The 9,427-nt window shown below is 36.9% G+C and overlaps 2 non-coding genes across 2 annotated transcripts; one reads left to right on the top strand and one right to left on the bottom strand.

The window, feature by feature from the left end:
- Nucleotides 1–409: 409 nt before the first annotated feature.
- On the bottom strand, nucleotides 410–482 carry Trnav-aac (transfer RNA valine (anticodon AAC)). Its single transcript has one exon. It is a non-coding gene; the product is annotated as a tRNA-Val (tRNA).
- Nucleotides 483–3,069: 2,587 nt separating this feature from the next.
- Nucleotides 3,070–3,142, top strand: Trnav-aac (transfer RNA valine (anticodon AAC)). Its single transcript has one exon. It is a non-coding gene; the product is annotated as a tRNA-Val (tRNA).
- The last annotated feature ends 6,285 nt before the right edge of the window (nucleotides 3,143–9,427 follow it).

Below are 9,427 nucleotides of genomic sequence, written 5' to 3'. Positions count from 1 at the left end.
CGGAGCGGAAGGGACCGTTCTCCATGCAAACCTTACAGCCTTTGAGTACTGAGTTGTTTATTTTTTTACGGCAGATTTAATTGTAGAAACCCAAATATTTGCGTGGAAAATAATTTGCATTGCTCAAGAGATTAAATTAACGTCTGTTAAATATTCTTTTTGCCGTCGGTTATTGTTGGGTGAAGGGAGTGTGGCACAATAATAGAATATTGAATTTATAAGAACAAGATTTCTTGAGTGGATTTTTTGACGTTATTAGTTAACATTGACGCAACATGTTTTTGTTTCCATTAATAAAGTGCATTATAAATAAAACTTACGTCACAAAATACGATGAACTTTTAAAAATTGGTCACCTTGCCTGGTATAGAGCTAAACACACACTGTATACTCGTACTTACATAAAAAATGTTTCCGCCCGGGATCGAACCGGGGGCCTTCTGCGTGTTAGGCAGATGTGATAACCGCTACACCACGGAAACTTGCTTACAAGATATAGATTTACGAACGGCTAGCAGTGACAATAATGTTCCACGTTTCACTTTCACTTCAAAATCTCGTGAGACCTTGACCACACTCATTGATAAATGTAGAGCAGTTATAAAGCAGATGCAGTTTGGTTAAGAAATGACAGATTAACACTTATCTAACTCATATTATGTAAGTACATAACGAAGATAATTTACCCATTGAACATACAAACCTCTACCTGGCTTGCAGGTTCCCATAACGGAGTAGCATATCCAGAAGTAAGGATTTGAGTCCCACACAATACTTACATATAAAATCCAAATTCTGGAGCCAATTAGCTCAATACAATTTTATATCGGTACGTTACATTTATTATCAGTACCAATAAATTAGGTAAGCCATAAAATTTACGAGCTAACAATTTTATCTGTAATCTTCCAATTTTATGTTGTGATCAGAATTACACATTTTATAAACATATCAGATATTATATGAATGCATGAATATTTGTTTTACTTCATAATATTATCATTAGCTGTATCTACCATCGACTTATTTGCTTGAAATTAACCTCTTACATTCTTACAAAATCAATCAAATCCTGAAATCTCTACCGTCATAAATTGGACTATCACACTTAGTTCTTGTTCACTTTTTCTGAGGGTTCATTTATATTGATTCTTGCTTTGTATAATGCTAGAGCCACACTACAATACCATCTATGATCTAGGTCCCATTTACAACAGTAGGTAATTGTGGCATTAAATTACACTACAGGCGTGGTTACACTACAGTTTTCATACAGCTACTGCCTGCTGTCATCTGCCATATTGATTGACATAGTAAAATTATGGCCACAACTACCAATACGGCTATCATCATCATCATCATCATCATTTCAGCCATAGGAGGTCCACTGCTGAACATAGGCCTCCCCCAATGACTTCCGCATCGCACGGTTGGTAGCGGCCTGCATCCAGCGCCTTCCTGCTACCTTTATCAGGTCGTCGGTCCACCTTGTATCCACCACCAATTACGGCCATGTTATTAGCATAACACGGCAGTATGGATACAGCATAATTGCTCTACATATTTTCATCAATGAGTGTGGTCAAGGTCTTACGAGATTTTGAAGTGAAAGTGAAACGTAAGACATTACAACTCCACGCTAGCCGTTCGTAAATCTATATCAAATAAGCTCAGAATACGGAACAAACCAGAAACCGTCAACGGGCGTAAATGTGTATTCATATAAATTACTCCGAATCGCACTAATTTGACTTTAGAGCAATTAGTCAATGGCCGGCGCGCGCATTGTTTACATATCCGTCAGATTGACACTTTATAATTAAATTATGCCGTCTTGTGCCGTTCCAACATGTAAGAATGCTACTGGAATTACGAAGAAAGTGCATGGGATCATGTTTTATCCGTAAGTAGCACATTTCCAATTCATTTTAATTAAATAATAATTTTCAAAAAAAATCACGGTTGTATTTTGTAAGTGTTGCCACAGGTCAACGGAATATTTTACCCTACTTTTTTATATTGAATTACATTTGTCTATAAAAAATTCACGCGTTAATTTTGTTAGCGTTACCACAGAATAATGGAATATTTTTCCCATCCTTTTTGTTTTAATTAGTTTTTAGTGTAATTTCATCCATGACATGACAACCTGATTAATTAAATTATAAGTGCCACTTGTGGTCTAAACTGAATAAATATTTTTGATTTTGATTTGATTTTAATATTTGAATTAATTTATAATATTACTCCCTAAATAATGAGGAGATAATAAATTACTATCGTGAATTTCATACTTTCCCATTTATTCAAAAGTAAGGCATTGGAATCAACAGATCAGCAGCAGCAATATTTGTATATTTAATAATAATTTTAAGTAATTAATTATTGCTTACATACTTACTCTGATTTTCTTTCAGGATACACAGCCAGAGTTGCCTCGCAATCAAATTCAAGTATTGGTGATGTTTTTGATTTGGATTCTGTTTTTGACTCCAAGAAAAGTTAAACTAAAAGCACTACTGCGCCGTAAACAAATGTTTTGTTGTCGATATGTTTACATAATAAAGAACCTTAAGTTTCTTTTTTGTTTTACTTGGCATTCTAAAATTTATATTCGACTTTTGTAATTGACTTTTAAATAACATATTATACCTACATGTAGTTTAATACACTATTTAATAGAAATAAATAATCATCTACACTTAGTTAGGTACTTCGGAGTAAAAATTAAATTCATAGGTAGGTACGTACTATCTATGCCTATGGCCAGTCATGTCGTCTCGTTCTATCGCAAAGAATCACCATCTGATGAGAGCGAGAGCAAAAACGGAAATGGATAGTTAACACTGTGGCCGTGTGTACTTATTTCACTTACTTATTTTTTACTTGTTTAACATCTCTTTAAAAAATTACATAATTTTACCCCAAAAATGGGGGTGTCACACGGCGCTAGTAACACTAAAGGGGGTAGAGGGGCGCGGGAGGGGAAGTATTTTGGACACAAGTTGCCGCGTAGAAATGTTATCGAACACTCCTTCTGGTTTGTTCTGTATTCTGAGCAAATAAGCAATTTCCGTGGTGTAGCGGTTATCACATCTGCCTAACACGCAGAAGGCCCCCGGTTCGATCCCGGGCGGAAACATACTTTTGCTTTTTGAACAAGTATGCTTGGTACTGAAAAATAGAATGCGGTCAGCAAGTCCAAAGAAAACCCAGTCAGAGGAAATTATACCTACTTGGGAGGGGCCTTTGTCCAGCAGTGGACGTCTTTCGGCTGAAACGAAAGAACTCGTAATATTTTGGTAGACCTAACTAAAGAGACAGAATAGCATAGTATCGATTTTATTGGCTTATTTTAATTTTGTATCGATAATTTAGGGGTTGTGTTAGCACATAAGTCATCTTAAATGTATACGTGTACCACCCACTCGTCTGACCTGCACGGGGTGTATGGGCCCAGTCTTTAGTAAATTAGAGAGGGGGTCTTCCTCGTACAGTAGATACTAGATTATGAGCTAACGATAATGATATTTAGGTGTCTGACATGACTCAATCGGACCTTCTAATGGACAACACGCATAAGTTGTAATATTAAGTTAAATTATGACTTAATTTAAAGTTTAGATCACACACATTACACTAGTTTTTATTTCACCTCAATCCATCCAGTATTACCGAAGATAGAGCCTCGAGAAGTTTACGGACTTTTTAAAATTTTCAAAAATTTCCAATATTCGCGCGTGACGTCACAACATGAATTTGCAGCCCCCGCACGTTAACCCATTTACCATTTTTTGTCTTTTTCCAACTAAAATAAAATTTTACCTAACTGACAACTGTTGTTAGTTGTCATCGTTCAATCACATTTCAAACTAGGCGTTAAAAAGTAACCATTATTATGCCACCTATTGCCAATTTTGTGCACTATGAAGCCATTTTTACATTTATGCACTTAAATATAAATTTTCTGGAAAAATAACCAAGTTTGTGTCTTTGTGCTCAATAACGAGTAAATAGTCCAGTTATTTGTTAACTTTACTTGGAAAGTTTTCCGGAATTTTTGAAAATTGGTGAATAAATAGATTTCGCTATGTTCTTTCCGAATTTGTGACCTCGTTTATAGCCGCGCGCGCCCCCCCTCTTTATTGAAAAAAATCCGCCTTAAAAAGGTTTTTGACAACTACTTTTTATAATTTTTGGGACATAGACAAGCTAAGAAGCTTTGATAAATGTGATAAATTTCATGTTATGTAAGTTGTGAAACAGTCAAATTAATGTACCTGCTAAATTGCGAGTTCTTTTTTCTTTGATCGTGGCAGGACACGCTGCCGGGTGTCCTAAATATGCTGTAGTATAAAAAAATTCGCGTTGCTGAAGTATACTTTTTTTGTCTTGTTTGTTTCTACATTACATAATAATAATTGTATCCTACTAATATCATAAATGCGAAAGTTTGGATGTCTGGAAGTTTAAAATAAAGTAAAGTAATGTTTATTTCTCACCAACATAACAGATAATATTATGATAACAAACAATCAGGAAAAACAGAAAGTAAGAATGTTGGTAGGTTGATACCTTTTACCGATTAACTAGGAAGATTCCTGTGTCTCAGGTTTGTTACTCTTTCACGCAAAAAGTACTCAACGGATTTTGTTGAAACTGTACAATATTATTGTTTGTAACCCAGATTAACATATAGGCTATAATTTATGCCGATCTGTGACACTAAATTTCACACGGGTGAAGCCGCAGGCAAAAGCTAGTCGTGAAATAAATAGGAAAGTTTAAGGTTCTGAAACGTGGTCGCTTACTATGGGCCTCATAAGAAGGCTCAAGGTCACCCAAAGGGTAATGGAGCGGGCTATGATCGGGGTTTCCCTGCGTGATCGAATCAGAAATGAGGAGATCCGCAGGAGAACCAAAGTGACCGACATAGCACGCAGAATTGCTAAAATCAAGTGGCAGTTGGCGGGACACATAGCTCGTAGAGACGATGGCCATTGGGGCAAAAAATATCTTGAGTGGCGATCACGGGCTGGAAGACGTAGCGGTAGGGCAGGCCTCCTACTAGGTGGACCGACGATCTGGTAAAGGTCGCGGGAATAACCTGAATGCGGGCAGCGCAGGACTGTTCATTATGAAAAACCTATGGAAAACCCAAAGGCCTCTCGCCTTTGTCCAGCAGTGAACGTCATTTGGCTGTAACGACGAAATAGGAAAGAATGTAACTATCAAAAATCTTCTCTAACACCATCTCGCGGCAATCACACTTAACTAACAGACTAACAGAGAGCATAGCGAAATCTATTTTAATCACCAATTTCAAAACTCCCGGAACACTTTCCAGGTAACCACGTTAATCTGTACCAAACGACTGGACTATAATTAAATTGATATAAAAATTTGGGTACATCTTCTCAAAAACAAAAGAACTGGTGCTAAAAGGGTTAAGTGACGTTTTGACATTTGTAGAGGGCCTTGTAGAAGGGGAGGCTATGGTGCTGAATGTGGATTAACTCGAGTGTCATAGTAACTTAATAGACTGCTAAGCTTGATGATAAAAAGAAAAATATTTTATTCAATGTACATAGTCTGGTCATAAGTTCTGTCACACTTTTGAATTTTGAATGAAGGTCTCAAAAACATTTTTTTACTGAATTAGAATTAGAAAGAAAAAATTTGCGATAGTTCGAATTTTATTGTATGTGTAGTGGACACATAATGAAGTCCGAACTGCAGTTGTTTGTCACGCTGCATTGGTGCGGCTACGCGCCAAAGCATATTTTAGTCGCGCTGAAAAATTGTCTATGACAGACAGCTACACATCACTATCGGTCGATCTCAATCGGTCCGCGCGCGCTTTCACTCTTCCATTCACTAATAATAATAAAATATCTTTCTTTGGACAATCTCACACATCGCCATCTAGCCCCAAAGTAAGCAACTAATATGCTTGTGTTATGGGTGCTAGCTTAATGGATATACTACTTATATACTTTTTTTTTAAATACATACATATTAAGTATACATAGTAACACCCAGACCCGTCACAGAAATTAAAATTCATCATTTCAATTTCTGCCCGGCCGGGAATCGAACCCGGGACCTCTCGGCATAGTAGTCCGTTCTGAACCACTACACCAAATGGCCGACAATCACTGTATCCCCCTCTCGCCTATCAGCCACCGAACCGGCTTGACGTGCCGGCCGGCACGTTAACTCCAATTTCAATGTAATATTATTGTCTAAAGTACAATAAATTCTCGAAACTAAATAATGTATTTCTTTAATTAGTTCTGCGTGAACAATAGGTACAATAAAGTTTTAAGTGTAAAAAATCAAAAATAAAAGTAGTTGTCTCCCATCTCACGGATAGGGAGACCTAGTAGTAGTAGCGTTAAAAGCAGTGAAGGCGAGAATCCAAAGAATCCCATGCTTTATAACTGTTTACCCTGGAGGTAGTCTACAGCAGAAACAGGGTAAAATTAAAACCAGACATCGTTCAGATGTGCGTTCAAAAGACCTGAGATTTAAAAAAATCCCACGTTTTGTTTAAAAAGTTACTTGAAAATGAAATACAAAATGATAAGGTATGGTAAATGATAAGTCTTTATCAATGAAGAAGCAGAAGTTCAATTTCATATGTCCTCCATCTAGGCTAGTTTCCGTCGTCACTCAAGGTTTGACTGCATGTCTCAAATTTGGGCTTAATTGAGGTATTTTTTGGGTGAGAGGCATAAGAACTAATGCCGTTTTATATCAAAAATTCATACTTAGAGGTACCTACTCAACCAGGTACAAAGTATTTCCTTGTATGTTAGTCTGCCAAGTCCCGAAATCCCCGCTTCGGCTCCCCTACTAACCATTCTAACCATTGTACACAGATAATATCTTGCATGCTGCTTTTCATGTTACTACGTCACATTTTCAAAATCCGCGCGGAAAATCGCTCCGAGCGGAAGAGCGCACTTTGAGCTTGAATATTTCAGTTATTTTTAAAGATATCAAAAAAGTAAAAATACAGTATTCATTCTAATTTTTTGTAGTTTTTTTTTGCATCTTCATCAAAAATTGTGCGCCATGTCCATTACTACTGTCACGTAGAATCGAATATAAACGACCTACTTCCACACTGCCCCATACATCCCCAAAAAACAACAGTAAAAAGGAAAACGTGCAAAAAGACAAAAGAATGTTGTGTCAAGGATTTATAGGCGACTATAAAGTTAATGGCGGAACAGAGAAAAACTTTCGGACTTCATTTCACCGAAACAACGTTAGCGTAAATTACTTTAGCGTACAGTGGGTTTACGACTATGTCTCTATCCTTGGGCCCTTATTACGAAACTAGATTTAAGCTTAAGATTCTATCCTGCCATTGTCAATATTTCATAGAGATATAGAGAGAAATTCACACGCACAAAGAAATCAAAATATGTGCTCATTATCCACTGCGGTATCAGTATTCAACGTTCGAATAATCTTTAGTACTACGCAAGCAACGTACACTGCTTACATTATGACGTCGCTGCTGTCATCATTGCTTTCACGAGCAATGTGTTCTGTTTTTGGGCATATTTTCTGCGACACCGGCTCCGCCCCCTTGTCACATCTTTCTTTAGTTTTTATGGTCTGTGGGTTTTTTAATCTTCACTGCAGGAGCACATCCCTTGTTATTATATCAGAGGCAAATTGAGGATTGGCCTATACTACACCTTGCTAGCTAAATGGGTTAAAGACGAGGTCTGATGTTCGCATATTAGTCTCTTAGTTGATATACTATATCCATGGAAAGAGTGGGAAGGGGCCTATTCTACTCTGTCGGAAACTACACCGTCTTTGTCTGCTTTGGGAGTGTAGGACTAATATCACAGAATACATAATAGTAGCAACAGAAATTGCACTCCTTTGTGTAGGATCAGATGCCGACATTTTAACGGTAATAATAATAATGCAAAATTTCCAACGAACCTGGTGCATTCGAAATCGCACCCTACTACTACGCTCACAAGACCGCAATTTTTTTTGTGATCAGAATTGATCTACGTCACAGCTCAAGCGTCAGGGTTGTTTAAACAAAGTAAAATAAATAAAAACTTAATTTTAAGAAGCATTTATTGTTTTTACGATTGGTAAACGTTAATCTAGTGGTGTTTGTATTTCGTACCATCTCCAAAGTACCTATTAATAAACTTGAGTGTTGCGATTATTCGAAATTGGACAAACAGTTTTAAAAGGTGTAGTGTCGGAAAATAGACACGGTGAAGTAAAGTTAATGTTTTATTAGCTAAAATAATGTTTTTGCTACAGCTTTTTGTCTTAAGTATTTCAAATTGCAGTTATTTTTCATTATTTGAATTACTATTTTTAAATTACAGTTAATTATTATTTTTAAATATTACGATTTTCCATCATAAAGACGAATTAAAGTGCTGTTGGAACAATAAACCTTGATTGCGACGATGATCAACCGAGCGCGAGCGTGTATAGGTACGCATGTGTACCTACACAGGCGCGTGGCGGCCCTGACTGATTTGCAACTTGGAGTTGTCGCGCGCTGTAGGTAATTATCTCGGCCGGCATAGGCGAGTGACGGAGGCCTGCTAATATACTTAATTTTCCATCAATTAGAGGAGACCGTGATCCCGCAATGGAGACTAAATGACCAGCCGGGGTAGGATGCGCGCCGTGATAAAATCTTATCGATGATTTTAGACGACAAATGACGTATGAACGCTTATTGCGGCGCGCATCCTAGGCCTACTGGTGATAATTATGATAACGTGGTGCAAAGCGTTTGGTTTAATAGGTAAAATATTTCTATTCAATATTAATTTTAAAAGCATAAAATCAAAATAATATAAAATGTCCGCATAATATCAACCAAAACTCATCTCTGCCGAGAAAGCCTTTGAAATCCGATCGGATCCAGGAACTAAGCGGACCCACTCATAATTGGTTTAGCCGCGTTTCAAAAACGAAAGTAATGCTGTTACACGGCTTTTAGCCGCGCCGGCCCGGGTAATTATATTATATCGTCGGATCATCTAGCGGGCTGTGCACACTTCATTATTTATACATTTATTAGTAATGGTTTTCATAATAATATCATCTTTTCATGAGGGACTGAATATCGAAACCATGAAAACTCAAAAGGATTAATAGAGTTTTTAGTATTTGCGTAATTAAGTGCTATAGCCAAAATCTTGGAATACCTACCACCTAATTTTAATTGGTAGATATATATCTGTGTAATTACTGTTGCGGTTGTGTTGATGCTCAATTGTTTTTTTTTTCTGAGTAGGTTCTGTCAAAACGCTATTTCAATTCCACATAGATTTTTTATAGCCATAGGAATAAGTAACATCTCTTTTGCTGACTCGACTACTTTTTGGTACTGGAAATTGAATATCACTGTCATGTAACA

This window comes from Ostrinia nubilalis, chromosome 1 (genome assembly GCF_963855985.1).
Source record: "Ostrinia nubilalis chromosome 1, ilOstNubi1.1, whole genome shotgun sequence".
NCBI lineage: Eukaryota > Metazoa > Arthropoda > Insecta > Lepidoptera > Crambidae > Ostrinia > Ostrinia nubilalis.
Note: the sequence above shows the minus strand (reverse complement) of the source record. Positions and strands in the feature narration are given on the sequence as shown.